The sequence below is a fragment of the Neofelis nebulosa genome, chromosome 2 (assembly GCF_028018385.1).
Source record: "Neofelis nebulosa isolate mNeoNeb1 chromosome 2, mNeoNeb1.pri, whole genome shotgun sequence".
Classification (NCBI taxonomy): Eukaryota; Metazoa; Chordata; class Mammalia; order Carnivora; family Felidae; genus Neofelis; species Neofelis nebulosa.
Window position 1 is genome coordinate 190,205,899 of NC_080783.1, and position 14,067 is coordinate 190,219,965.

The 14,067-nt window shown below is 42.8% G+C and overlaps 1 long non-coding RNA gene across 1 annotated transcript; it reads left to right on the forward strand.

The window, feature by feature from the left end:
* The first annotated feature begins 379 nt into the window (after positions 1 to 379).
* On the forward strand, positions 380 to 2,367 carry LOC131504916 (uncharacterized). Its single transcript, XR_009258186.1, has 2 exons — positions 380 to 447; positions 2,076 to 2,367. It is a non-coding gene; the product is annotated as an uncharacterized LOC131504916 (long non-coding RNA).
* The last annotated feature ends 11,700 nt before the right edge of the window (positions 2,368 to 14,067 follow it).

Below are 14,067 nucleotides of genomic sequence, written 5' to 3' on the forward strand. Positions count from 1 at the left end.
TTCGGGTCTCAGACATTTAGGGACAGAGATGGAAAGAAAGCATCAACTGAAAGATGATCTTGGAAGAAATCATGTAAAGGGAGAAGTGGAAGGTCAAGACTGCTGGCTTCTCCTATCTGAAGAGTGGGGTGAAGAAGGGAGTCGTCAATGGGGCAGGGGTGTGAAAAGAGGACACAAAGGACGTCGGGGCCCAGGATGGGGATTGGAATGGACCTGCAGGGCATCGAGTTCACCCCTGTGCCATGCAGGAGTCCCTCTTCATCACCCTTACCAAGTGGCTGTCCAGCCTCCGTGGGCATACCTCCACTGACGGAGCGCTCACTCCTTCCTGAAGCAGCCATTTCTGCTTGCACAGCTCTGAGTTTTCCTACGTCTAAATCTGCAGGTCCACTCAAGGTCAAGTTCTATGCTATGAGACTCCACGGAAACAGTTCCATCTCCCCCGTGGTGAGACAGCATTGCAGGGACTGGAAAATGGAGACCCTGATACCTGGCCCCTGAGGATTTTCTCGGGAGGCCTCCGAACCATCTCCGAGGCCATCCCTTGAGCTCGTAGTTGAGTCTTGCCTCTTGGGTCACTCTCTGAAGGGGCGTGCAGAGGGGTGCCTAGGGCTGCGTGTGTGCCCGGATGTATCTGTGAATTATACTGCATGCTCACGGCTGGGGGTTGGCAGGGATGCAGACCAGCCCTGTATGTGTAAGGAAAGGCATCACTTCCTTCCCTATGTGCCTGGGCTGTGGTCACGTGTCAGCGTGACCATGTGTGCATGTCTCTGACAGTGACTGGATGTGGGTAGCAGTGCTCCTGATGGCCTGCCAATGAAGGGCTGTGTGTGTGCGACTAACCGTGATCACAAGTGTGAATCTGCACACGAACGGCTTGCTAGGGCTGTACGTGACCTGCCAGGTATGTGTGCGTCCTGTGACTCTGGTCAGGTTGTCTCTGAGTGTCTGGTTGTGACCGAAGAGTGTGTGTGTGACAGGTTGCCATCTCACGCATATATGAGACCGTGTTGGTGACAGATCATAATAATGATGTGCGTGTCAGAGACTGGCTGAGGCGGTGAGTGTGTGCGAGGTGGTCACATGTGTGCCTATGCACGAGGATGCGGCTGTGTTTGCGTGCGTGGATGCATCAGTGTGGCTGCGTGTCAGCGCTGATGGCTGTGTGTGTGGCTGCGGCTCTGTGTGTGACGCAACGTGTGTTTGTGACTCTGTTCTGAGGGGTGTGTGTGTGTGTGTGTGCGCGTGTGTGTGAATGCCTGCGGCTGAGTGCAAATGAAGGTGCCCGTGTGTGGAGGTGGAGGTGGAAAGGGTGAGGACAAGGCAGGATGAAAAGGGGACTTGCTCGGAAAGGTCTCCCCAACCCCATTTTAATCAGAAACGGAGCAGCTGTTAGTCTGAATAGACACTGCACAACGGCAGACGTCTTAATCTCTTCTGCATTGTGATTCACTCGGCGAAGCCCTATTACTCAGCTTTTGATAGGAGCTTACTTGTCTCAAGTGTTTTCATTATTGCCCTAATACTATCTATTAACATACTGGAGGGAGCTCGCTGCTGTCTGGAGCTGGCATCACTGGGCTTTTAAAGATTATGGGCCTTGCAAATACATAACATTTTACTGCCTTGCAGACGTAATTCATTGGGGAAAAAAAGGCTCACGTAAATAGATAGGTAAATAGATAACTGAGTAGGGGAGAGAGGGCGCTGGAGGGAGAAGGAGAATCTATGATCCAAACGCGGCTGTCATCTCCAGCTCAAATGATTGCCTTTTGGGAGGAAGGGCCAGACAGACATCTGTCTCATTTGGGGCACCTATAGCCCCAAATCCTTCATCTCTGGGTATCCTGGGGTGGGGGTACTGCCTGGTCTCGTGGCTGACAGTAAGACCCTGGGCTTCTCTGAGGGACGCTCCGAGGTGCAGACGGGGGTGAGATGCAGGGAAGCACGTGGTGGAAAGACCGCAGGATTCTGTGGCAGGAGGCACGGGTTTGAACCCCAGTTGTGCTGCTGATATGTGGGGTGACCTTTGTTCCCATCTCTGTGCCTTGTTTCCGAAACTGCAAACCGAGGAGTCTGAACTAGATCCACTAAAAGGCCAGTTTCAAAGGCCATCAGAGACCCAGATGGTGCTTGAACAAAAATAAATGGTCAGCGGTAACTCATCAACCTGGATTCCCGAGGAAGAAGAGCGCCAGCAAGGCCACCATCTCAGAACTGGCAAACTGCAAGACTGTCCTCTGGTCTAACCACCACCCCTCTTCCGCGTTCCTGCCACACGGGTGCACCCCTACCTACTGGGACAGGAATCCCACTACGTTCTTTTCCTCTTACTAAAAGGATAAACTTTAAACTCTTTTGCTTTTTCCGTGTGCTTCAAGATGATGTTTGAAATACATACAAACCCTTCCCTTCATCAAATTTCACTTAAATAATAGAAAGGCACGTAAAAAGAATATATTCATGTCTACCCAAGAAAATGAGAAATCATGGCTCCAGGAGAACAGAGAAATTTGAAGACTTTCTAGAAGACAAAAAGCAGATAGAATCCAATTTATGGAGAAAACCAGAGTGGTTAAATCAGCATGAAGAAATTGACTAAGGAGATGTAAGCTGTTCTCTCCAGCAGAATCTTGGGGAGACTCCCAGTTTAGGGAGCAGGGAGCAGGCCATGGTGTAGACATCAGGCAAAGAACTATTGAATAAACAGGCAGCAGTCTCTTTCTCTCCCGATGTGTACAGAATGACTGGCTGTGGCTTTTGCTCCTGACACAGAAGCCTGGTGGACTGCCTTCTAAACAACATGAAAGATCTACCTTAGGAGGTATGGTAAACTGACACATTGGTGTCAATGAACAACCCCTCTCGGTAGTCAGATCCTTGTGGGATTCCCTACACATTGGGTTTGGACTTGACAATGTAACCTGTTTTGGCCAATGGGACATTAGCAAGTCTGCTGAAATTACCGGGGCTTGTCTGCTTAGAACACTCCCCCTTAGAATGGGACCACCATTCTGTAAGAAAGTCCACCCTATTCTGGAGAAAGACGTTCTGGAGGATGAAAATCCATGTGGAGAAAGATCCCACCTGTTGGAGAAACTAGATGTTTTTCTTGTTTTTTTTTTTTTTTAATGTTTAATGTTTATTTATTTTTGAGAGACAGAGAGAGTGAGAGAGAGAGAGAGAGAGCACGTAAGCAGGGGATGGGCAAAGAGAGAGGGAGACACAGAATCCAAAGCAGGCTCCAGGCTCTGAGCTGTCAGCACAGAGCCTGATGCGGGGCTCGAACTCACAAACCGTGAGATCATGACCTGAGCCAAAGTTGGACGCTCAACCTACTGAGCCACCCAGGTGCCCCAAGAAACTAGATGTTTTAGCAGATAGCCAGCACCAAGGCCCCAGACATGAAAGTGAAGCCTTCTGGGCCTTCCAACACAGCCCAGCTGCCCGCCGAGTGCAGCAACATGAGTGGGTCTAATCAATACCACATGGAGTAAAAGAATGAGCCCAGGAAACCCATAGAATCACAAGAAATAACAAATTGTTGTTTGAAGACATGAAGCTGTGGGGTGTTTTGTTATGTGGCACTAGATAACTGATACAAGAGAAATGACTATGTAGGGGTTGAGTGAAGCAGAACAGAACTAAATCTTTGCAATGGTCATGGGAAGGGGAAAAGAAAGAAAAGACAATGAGGTAGACCTGCTCAGCAAAGAAATATATTAAAACACTTCATACACAGAATAAAGTCTCCCTTACTTTAGCAGTCATGAGAGTCCCCAGCCTGCCTATGTGTGGTCCCCTCATTCTTTCTAACAGGACCCCCCCTACAGTGAGCAAACCCCTCCTGCTGTCTCACTGACACAGAGCTGCCGACAGCCTCCTTTCCAGGGGAAGGTCCATTTTGAATGCACACCTACACAGCCATGAAGGAAACTCATACCAGTCTCCTGAATATATTAGGCTACCTAATTTTAAATGTATAAATCTGAAATGATCATCATGGATCACCTTTGAGGCAAACCAAAAGTATGAGAAAGAGTAAGATAAAAAGCCAAAACAACTCATCCTGGAGGAAAGTGAGAGAATGTAGGAACAGAGAGGAACTTTAAAAGAATTCTAGATTGTATCCTCAGAGAGATCCAAAAGAAATTTGCTTTCATAAAATAAGAGTAGATTTCTATTGAAAAGAAGCAATCAAATAAAAAGAAATTATCCTTGAAAATTAAAAACATGAAGATAAAATCAAAGAAATCCCCTAGAAAATAGAGTGGAAACACAAAGAGATACAAAATATGAGAAAATACATGACCTAATACTTATAAACACTCTAGACTAGATAAAAGAGGCAACAGAGGTAATGAAATAATTAAAGATATAATTTCAAAATATTTTCCAGAGCTACAGAAGGACCTGAGTCCTCAAACTATAAAAAGACCCACCCAGTAGTAAGCAGAAAACACGAAAAAGATACACATCCTTGTGGCATTTCTAAATTACAAAATGAAAACAGAATTCTCAATGTTTCTGGATTGTTTCAAACCTAAAATTCTACATCAGCCAAACTATCAAGTATGAAAACAAATCCAAGATGTTTTCTGCTAAGGAAGAACAAAGAAAATTTACTATTATTCATTCACCCCTTCTGAAGAAATAATTATGTACTATAGGAAAACCAAAATAGAATTCAAAAAGGAGAATGTCATGGATTTTTAAATGTTTTATTTTTATTATTTTTTATTTTTTATTTTTTGCATTTTAAAATGTTTTAAAGAAAAGAAACCAGTAAATGTTTAAGAGTCTAAATAATGAATGAAAATGCATCTATAAAACTTTAATTTTAAAGAAATGATTTATTTTAAAAATATGGAAATAAAACAATAACACTTGGAACTAAAGTTTCAACAAAATATGAAACATAGGAAGAGGTCTAAGATACTTGAAAGAAAAAGTGCTTGAATAAGTTTATTAAAAATTTAGAGGGGTGCTGGATGGCTCAGTCAGTTGGACATCCGACTCTTGGTTTCCGCTCGGGTCATGATCTCACAGTTCTGGGTTCAGGCCCTATGTTGGGCTCTGTGCTGACAGTGCAGAGTCTGCTGGGGGTTCTCTCTCTCTCTCTCTCTCTCTCTCTCTCTTTCTCTCTCAAAACAAATGAACTTAAAAAAATAGAGCATTATAAAAATAGAAATAGTACACATAACTTGCCAAAAAATACAGAAAAATAAAAATAAAGAAAACTTGATCAATTGAACAGAAGGTGGGGAGACATCCAAACATACCAAAATCACAATAATTGTGAATGGGTTAAAATCTCTTATTAAATGACAGAGACTTTCAGAATGGGTGAAAGAAATCTCAACAACATATACACATGTCCATACATAATACAATTATTTTGAAGGGTTGCATTTAAAACAATGTACTACAAAAAGGAAGAAAAATAGAAGAATGGAAAAATGAATATATGCTAACAAAACAAAACAAAACAAAAGCATGAAAATATTAGTATAAGATTTAATAGAATTCAAAATAAAGCACCTATAAAAGGTACAACGTACCAAGGAATTATGACAATGAAATACATTTTATACTTAAACAACAAAGTATCAAAATATAAAAGAAATAGAACTACAAAGAGAAATTGTCAAACTCGTAATGACACTTCATTCACCCATGCCTTTCAAAAGCTGATAGATCTGGTAAAGAAAAAGAAGTCAGTTTGATTTGAGATTTATATAAGAAGATTTACTGAACTGAGAATATACATTTACATGTTGCTTTTTAATATCTACGATACAAACAAAAATTGACCATCCATTAAAGTTGGCTTGAAGAAAAATCTTAATTCCAAAAAGTAGACATCATATAGGCTACATTTTCTGACTACAATGTTAAAAAAAAAAAAAAAAAACTAGAATCAAAGATAAAAGAGTAGCAAAACAATGTAACAAATACTCAGCAACCTGAAATTTTAAACATTTAAAAAAAAATTTTAACGTTTATTTTTTGAGAGAGAGAGAGAGAGAGAGAGAGAGAGAGAGACAGAGTGTGAGCAGGGGAGGGGCAGAGAGAGAGAATGAGACACAGAATCCGAGGCAGACTCCAGGCTCTGAGCTGTCAGCCCAGAGCCCACACAGAGCCCGACACGGGGCTCAAACTCACAAGCTGTGAGATCATGACCTGAGCTGAAGTCAGACACTTAACTGACTGAGCCACCCACGTGCCCCTCAGCAACCTGAAATTTTAAAACGCTATTCTATATAACTCTCAGGTTAAAGACAAACTCAAAATTGAAATGATTATTTATAAATTAATGACACTGAGAGCACCATATAATGAGTTCAATTGTTAAGGCCAATGCAGTATTTACAGAAAAATGTATAGCCTGAACACATTTATTAGAAAACAGGAAAGAGAGTTGAATGCAAGCAATTGGGAATAGGAAAATTAGAGGGGGGGGGAACCTCTATAAAAATAAGGAATTAATAGAGATAAAAGCAGAAATTAATGAAATGAGAAACAAATGTTGACTTGGTAAATGAAACCAAATGCTGCTTCTTTAATTTATTTATTCCCCTGAATGGCTCAAGAAGAGGTAAAAAAATGCTAACATACACAGAAGAAATTAGACCATCAAACTATGCTTCTAAAAACAGCATCAGGCCCAAAATGGTTTTAACAGTGAGTTATAGCAAACCTTCAAGGAACCAATAACTTCTGCTATTTAAATAGCTACAAAGCAGAGAACAAAGACGGAAAACTTCCCCAATCCAGTCTGTTGGGCTAGCACTGGAGTGGGCATCTGTGGTTTTTCTCCTCAGTGTTCATTCATCCTTCTAGTAACCACACCCTGATTACCCTCAGCGGGAGCCGTCTCCCTCTCCACCCTGGTCTGTGTCTCTCTACTTCCAGGGGTGGTGACGCCATCCCTAGTTCCCGGGCTGGGCACATAAACCTCGCTCAGCTTTCCTTTCTCCCGACCACTGTGAATGGTTCAGGAATGGGCATGTGATCCTGTTAAGAACAAATTTTTCAGTGGCTTCTGGGCTATAGATCCTGGAGCCACCCTTTGCCTGCTGTGTGGAGCCCTAGACGAAAGCAGACACAAGGGAAAAGCAGAACCAGGACAGAGAGAGAGAACGAGCATTGATTACAGTATCTGAGCCCTGAATGGAGCCCTGCCTCCAGGTATGCCCTACCCCCACCCCGTACCCTCCAGATCTCAGAACCACTGTTTAAAACAAGCTCAAGTTGAATTTTCTGTCATTTTCAATGGAAGCCTCTAACCCCAACAGACCAAAACTGAACTGAGACAACACACACAAGGAAGTGGCCCAATCAAAATTACACTGATGCAAAACTCATAAATAAAATGGTAGCAAATTTAATCTAGCTATGTATTATAAGACCAATAAATCATGAGCAAATAGGTTTCATCCCAAGAATCAAACATAGATTCTAACATTACAAGCCAATCTTTATTTTTAAATTCACTATAGTGATACATTAAAGGAAGAAAACTAAATGGCCGTCTCTAACAAGATGATAAGAATTTGTAATCCGCTTCCTTAACCTGATAAAGGGTCCTGGCAGTGGTCAGTTTTACGTGTCTAATTGGTGAGGCCACAGTCCCCAGTTATGCAAACACTCATCTAGGCATTACTGTGACCGTATTTTGTAGTATGATTAAAGTCCATAATCAGGTGACTCTAGTTAAGGGAGATTATCCTGGATAATCTGGGTGTGCCCTGATTCATCGACATGAAAGGCTTTAGGAGCAGAACTGAGACTTTGCAGAAGAAGAAATTCCACCTGTGGGCCACAGCTTCAGCTCTTGTCTGTGAGTTCCACCCACCCTTCCTGACAGCCTGCCGTACGGATTTTGGACCTGCCTAGCCAGCCCCCACAATTGCAATAAATCTGCTCATATATATTTCCTAGCAGTTCTATTTCTCTGGTAGTGCCCTGACTGATACAGGTTTCTAACTGCAGAAAACATCATACATACCTGTGGACCACAGGAAACATTTCCTCTCAGGCAGGGACGAGACAAGATCCCCACTATTCCAACATTTTAAAAGGATGATGGGGACGCGCCTGGGTGGCTCGGTTGATTGAGCGTCCAACTTCAGCTCGGGTCATGATCTCAAAGTTCATGGGTCCGAGCCCCACATAGGGCTCTCTGCTGTCAGCACAGAGCCTGCTTCAGATCCTCTGTCTCCCTCTCTCTCTGCCCCTCCCCCTCTCAAGCATGTTCTCTCTCTCTCTTTCTCAAAAATAAATAAACATTTAAAAACAATAAAAGGATGATAGGGGAGGGTCTTACCAGGAAGATGAAGTAGGCAGAAGAATGCCCCTTCCCCCTAAAGATGTGGGTGATGGGCACTGAGGAGGGCATCTGTTGGGATGAGCACTGGATGTTGTATGGAAACCAATTTGACGATAAATTATATATATATCATATATATATATGATATATATGATATATATATCTGATATATATATGATATATATATCATATATATATATGATATATATATCATATTTATATATGATATATATATCATATATAAAAGATATATAAAAGATCTTTTATATATGATATATATGATATATATGATATATATATGATATATATATCACATATATGATGATATATATATATCATATATATATCACATATATATGATATATATATGATATATGATATATGATATATATCATATATAGATATATATCATATATATGTGATATATATATGATATATATCTATATATGATATATATATATCTATATCATATATATATATATATATATATATATATATAAAAGATGTTCAGATCCTACTTCCAGAACCTGTGAATATGTTAGGTTATAGGGCAAAAGGGACTTAGCTGGGATAAGCTGGGATGATTCAATTCAGGATCTTGAGGGAGGAGATGATTCTGGATTTTCCATGTGGGTCCAATGTAATCATAAGGATCCTTATGAGGGGGGTAAAAAAAAAAAAAAAAAAGAGGCAGGAGTTTCGGAGTCGGAGGAGAGGTGAGAGACGCAGCTGTGGGCCGGGGAACATGGGCGGCCTCTGGAAACTGGAAAAGGAAAGAAAATGGATTCTTCCTTAGTGCCTGCAGAGGGAATGAAGCCCTGCCAGCCCATTTTGGAATTCTGATCTGCAGAATGAGAAGATAATAAATCTGTGTTGTTTTAAGCCACTAAGTTTGCGGTCATTTGTTACAGTCACAATAGGAAGCACATACAGCAGGTGATATTTGAATAAGAACCTGAGGGAAGAGAAGATATAAGCATCTATCTGGGAGAATTGAGTTTTAGATAGAGGGGAAAGCCAGAGCAAAGGCCCTGTGGTAGGAATGCTAGAGTAAGAGCAACAGGCCAGGGTGTGTTGAACAGCAGGAGCCAGAGGGAGGGGACCAGAAGGTGGGGTCCGGGAGGAGTGGTGGGGCACCAGAGGTGATTGTAAGGATTCGATTTTTTAGGCCTTCTGAGCACATAGAGCAGAGGGGTCCACAGTTCAACTTACACTTTGTTAAGGACCACTCTGTCTCTTGTAGGTGTCTATCCGCTTCATCCTAAAGAACTCTGCACCTGCCCGGCCCCTTCCAAGTTTCCGGCAATGCATTCGTGTGGTCATACACTTTGTAAAACTTGCAAAAGCATGATACTATAACCACAATTGGTTAGGACCAGCTGATCCCTTTCTTGATTTTTCTACCATATCAGCTCTCAGTGCTGGAATGGCCACAGGCATGTTTGGGGTCCAGCTGGGGAAAATTGAGCTGGGGTACTTCCAGTGTGAGTTCAGGGATATATTCGTGTGGTTCACGGTTCTTCCTATGTTTTTAGAAGTTATTGCCGGCTGTCCTGGAGCACGAATGGCTTTTAGGAACCCGCCTACCACCCACCGTGTCGCTGCCCGGGACTGAGATGTGAGAGCTTTACCCGAGTGCTGTCAACTCACAGAATTCTTAAAAAATTAGTCACTTCACAAGAAAATTTGAAAGGCCCAGAAATCTTGCAGTTCACATATGAAAGAAACTTGACAGAGCTTTCCCAAACTTGACAGTTCTAAAAATTTACCATAACCAGTTGGGTAAATGGAGGAAGCTTTTTTAAACCATTAATTAAAAAGAAGGCAATCAAGTGCAATAAAGAACACATTTGTACTCTTTCTATGAAATGACTTTGTCACGGGAAAAGGTATGACAAAGAATATGAAGCCAAAAAATACAAGGGAGAAAGTAACGTAGAGGGGTGGTGGCTCAGTCAGTTGAGCGACAGACTTTGGCTCAGGTCACGATCTCACAGCTTGTGAGTTCGAGCCGCGTGTCAGGCTCTGTGCTGACAGCTCGGAGCCTGGAGCCTGCTTCGGATTCTGCGTCTCCCTCTCTCTCTGCCCCTCCCCCGCTCATTCTCTGTCTCTCTCTCTCTCTCTCAGTCAAAAATAAATAAAACATTAAAAAAAAAAAAAAAACTACTTCAGGGGCACCTGAGTGGCTCAGCCTAAGTGTCCGACTTCAGCTCAGGTCATGATCTTGCAGTTTGTGACTTCGAGCCCTGTGTCAGTCTCTGTGCTGACAGCTCAGAGCCTGGAACCTGCATCAGAGTCCGTGTCTCCCTCTCTCTCTGCCCCTCCCCCCACTCATACTCTGTCTTTCTCTCAAAAATAAATAAACATTAAAAAAAGAAAAAAAGAAAAGAAAGTAATGTAGAGGTAGGCCAGGCAATCAATTGATAAAAGAGATTGTTATTTTCCCGATCGATGTCATCCGTTTGTGGTATTTACTGGCCTGTTACAACTCTGTGTTTTGCCGTGATTGGTGTTTTCATCTAAATATTTACTTTCATTCCTAACTTAGTATTTCTCATCTTTTAATTTCTTCCTAACGAGGGCTCCGCAAATTGCATACGCTTCGGGCCCCACAAGACCTGATCTCCCGGGGATGAATGGACAATGGGGGCTGCAGTGAGCTAGTCCTTGGCATCTTTGCCTCAGACTCATTTTTCCGTGTCCCCCCTGCCCTGGTCTCTGGAGGGGGAGTGACCCTGCAGGCCATGTCCAGGGATCCTGCGTCAGCTGCCTTCTGGCAGGACCTTGTCAATGAGAAGGCCCGGTGGGAGACAAGAGGCCTGGAAGGAAGGAGAAGCCAGTCCTTCCCACATCACTAACCACCCCTCTGTGCTCCTAGCTCCAGCCCAACAGGCCTATGTTGCTCACAACTTCTTTCAAAGTAGCTCTGGCCCCTGGGTGAAGGTAACGCCACCTTTTCCTGTCGTGCATACGGTCTACAGGGGGTCACAGCTTCTTGCTGTTGGCAATATGGGGGCTGCCTCCCGGTGTCCTATTTGCCTTCTCAGCTGTCACTGTGTAGCTGGTGTCAGTATTACCTTCCCTCGTGGACCGCTCTCTGTTGTCATGGGCAGATCCTGCCTGAAAGAAGGAGGTAAGGACAGAAACGGGGAGGCCTGTTGGGTAGGGGGCTCGCGGAAGCGCCCAGTGGAGGAATGAAGGCGACTTGCTCCAGAGTCATAGTTTTAGACGTAATGAAAAGTGATGGAGACGCGGGTGAGTTTTGCTTGGAGACAGATTGGGTGAAGTGAGGGAAGAAGAGAAGTTGAAGATTAGTGTGAGCTGTGGGACCTTAGCACCTGGAAGAACAGGCCACAGCTGCGGGAGGAGGTGCACCCTGAGGGGATGGGAGGAGGCGAGGAGTCTGGGGGATGTGTTAAGTTTGAGACACCCATTAAACACCCAAGCAAATTTATCAAGGTGGCGATTGACGACTGGCGATATGAGGCCTCTCAGGAAAGAGATCCAGGCTGCAGACATAAATTTGGGAGTCATGAGTATATAGGTAAAAAAAAAAAAAAAAAAAGCTGAGAAACTCATCAACATACCAGCCAGAGAGTATAGATAAAGAAGGGCCTTGAACTAAACCCTGGAGCACTCCAATGTTTATACAAGAGATGAGGGGCTAGCCAAGGAGTCCAAGATGACTGTCAGAAACCGGGAGAGTGGTGTCCTGGGAGTCAGGTGAAGACAGTGTGCCTAAGAGAAGGGTCATATGTGTTGAATTTGGCTGACAGGTCAAGTTCAATGAGGCCTGAGATTGACCATTGCATTTTGCAATATGGATGTCATTGGTGACACTCACAAGAGCGATTTCAGCAGAACGTTGAGGACAGAAAAACTAGGGAGATCATAAACATGAACAATTTTTTTTTTTTTTAGTTTTGCTGTGAAGTGAAGAAGAGAAACAGTATAACAGCTGGAAATAAAAGTGAGGTCAAGTGAGGAATACAAATATATATATATATATATATATATATATATATATATATATTTATATATACTTATCTATGCATACATACATACACACACATGCGCACATACATAACAACTTTCCATTATGGTATGACATACATAGAGAGGAGTGCACAAATCATGAGCTTCAGGTCGGTAGGTTTTCACAAGTTCATGTATCCATGTAAATCCTACCTAGATCAGGAAAGAGAGTACTACCAGCACCCCAGAAGGTCCCTCATGCCGTCATTATCCAGTTCTTCCTCCCCAAGGTAGCCGCTATTCTAACCATAAATTAATTCCGTTGTTTTTGAAACTTGTGTGGTAGAATCATACAATGCGACTTCTTTCGCTCAACATTATTTGTGAGATGTTGAATATAGCAATAGCCCATTCATTTTCATCACCACATAGCATGCCCTTTATGACTATTCCACAAATTCTGCACCCATTCTATTCTTACGGATGGGCACTTAGGTTGTTTACTGTCTGTGTATTATACTTAATGTTACCTGAAGATGCTTGCCTGTATCTTTTGGTACACAAGCATATGCCTTTGTGTTTGGTATATACGGTAGGTGTGGGATAGCTGGATAAGAGGGTAAGCGTATATTCAGCTTTAGTAGATATTACCAAGTAGTTTTTCAAAGTGGTGATACCAATCTACACTCCCACCAGCACGGCAATCAGTTGTTCTGCAATCCTTGTCAATACCTGGTACTCTCCTAGGTCTTCTTAATTTCAGCCGCTCTGAGGCAGGTGTCATGGTGCCCCACCAAGCTTTTCATTTCCATTCTCTTGGTGACTGATAAGGTTGAGCACCCTTTCATACAGTCAATGCCCATCTGGATACTTGCTTTTATGAAGTCACTGTTCAAGTCTTTTGAGGAAATATGAGAAGGTGTTAAATGAGAGAGTAGGAGAGCAAATGACCTAGGATACTTGCCTTCACCTGCAATACCAAGAATCCACTTGAGCTTCATGGCCATGAATTTAGCATGAGATTGGTCAGCATGTCATGTTTTCCTTCAGGAAACATATGCTCCTCCAGGAGCATATGGAGAACGGGGCCTAGTGAGGGTTGAGAGCTTCCCTGATGAGTGAGGAACAAGGAAGTTGAGGGGGTCAGGGTGATGAACCAAGGGCTCTGGACCGGGCAGGGTACAGAGTAAGGATAGTAAAACTGTAGAAAGCACCGACAGATTGTAGGTCCTGGTGGGCTAAAGAATTGTTGGAGTAGAAGAACAGAATGAATGAGCTGGAAAGGTTACCAGTGGTGCTCAGAGAGGTGAATTGCTTAAACTGGGCTACGGGGATGTCAGAGTTATTGGTCATGATTCGGTCTGTGGCAGGAACATGGCCATGAGTGGATGAGAAACCAGATCTTAATAGAAATCAAGTAACTGAGAGACCAGGGTATAGGGAAAATGACCTATTTGAATGTGGACATCACCAAGAATTATGATGGGATTATTGTTGGAGAGAAGTTATTCTCATTCATCAGTATTGGCAAAAACAAATAAATGAATACAGAGAGCAAAGGGCCCAATTACTATAGAGAAACAGAGCTGTTTATACATGGGAAGTTACTATGTAGGTCAGAAGGTAATTTCAAATTAGTGCAGAAAGGATAGGTCAGCCGTAAATAGTGTCAGGACAACTGTCTATTCCCGGGGAAAATAACATCATTTTTACCCCTGCCTCACACCATCTATAAGTGTAAATTTCAAATGGATTAA